We start from the raw sequence: 1,547 nt of genomic DNA, 5'->3' as shown, positions 1-1,547 counted from the left end.
TCCGGTGTGTTGGGGTGCCCTGGACTGGGCGAAGTGGGAGTGCTGATGATGGTGAGTGGTCTTGGATTCTGTTAGTAAGATTATTATGTTTACCTTTCGCCATCTGGCAATCTCAGGGGTTAGTTGTTTTTGTTGTCTCTGTTTAAAGATTGGAGCAGATGCTGTGTTCTCCCCTAGTGCTGGTCAGACCGGAAGAGGCTTGTGGCCCTACTCATGCCGGTTTTCTGCCTCCCTAACGAATGCAGTCTCAGGTCCCATGCACAACTGGACTGGAGCAGAAGCTGTGTTCCACTCACCAGAAGTCTTAAGATCCTGTGGCGGGTGTCATGGGTTGCTGGCGGGTGTCAGCTGACCCCGTGCCCCAGCCACCCCAGTGCTGGTCAGACAGGAAGAGTGGGTAAATCTTTTTATCATTTATCTTAGATATTTCATTACATCAATTTCTACAAGAAATATTTTCTGTTCTCTCTACTTGTACACACCTATGCAAAAACTGTGTGCATTTATCTACTCTTTTTACAGTTTCACATTTAAATTTATTAAACTGTCAACATTCATCATTCATTTCAAATTTTCAATTTTATCTGGATAAGAGATGCAAAATACGTTTACTGGGTTCATTTATTCTTGGTAATATTTCTGCAGATTATTTTGTACTTCATTGCTTAAACTGTGGCATGGCAAGAAAATTTAAGTTTACAAACTCTGGATTAAATATATATTTTTAGTCAATAGTCAACTATTGCAGTTAATGTACTACTATTATTATATTACTTACCAACGTTATGAAGTATGCCCAAATTCTTTTAATACTTGAAATTTTACTTAGTCTACACTATAATGTTCTTGTTGTAAATCTCCCTTACCACCCTCCCTCCTTATGTTACATATTGATGAGTGTCACTTGAGTGTCTGATTGTGCTAAGAACCAACCAGGGCATTGACTATATTCCTCTATGTTTCTCTTCCTTTTTTATTGGTTCACTCATATAAGTCAGCATTATTCATCTTAAATACTATGGTTACAAGCAGACAGCCATTCTCATGGTTTTATGTAGAGGTTGGATGGACTCAGGGCTTCTTGCTGGCCTAGCATTGCCCTTACTACTGCGCTATCTCACTAGACCTAATAATAGCTTTTAGACTTATTCTTTATAACATGTGGCACAATTTAAGTCATTAAGTAACTACTATTAAATACAAAGAATTTGTGTGTGTGTGTGTGTCTGTGTGTGTGCATGAAGCATATAAACTAATTTTGAAGGACAATATATTCACATATATTACTTTAAATAAGTATGAGTGTCACTGTACTCTCAAGATTATTGAAATACTAAAATTTCAATTAAATTAAGGTATGATTCAGATTAATTTTAAGTATTGAGAAGTCTGGAAACATGAATAAATTCATGTTAAAATGAATGTTGCTGGTTATATATTTTAATAGATTATTATAATTGTCTTAATGATTTTTTAAATATTTTATTAGGTATTATCCTCATTTACATTTCCAATGCTATCCCAAAAGTCCCTCATACCCTCCCCCC

The sequence above is a fragment of the Mus caroli genome, chromosome 3, assembly GCF_900094665.2.
Source record: "Mus caroli chromosome 3, CAROLI_EIJ_v1.1, whole genome shotgun sequence".
Lineage (NCBI taxonomy): Eukaryota > Metazoa > Chordata > Mammalia > Rodentia > Muridae > Mus > Mus caroli.
This window is presented reverse-complemented; position numbering follows the sequence as displayed.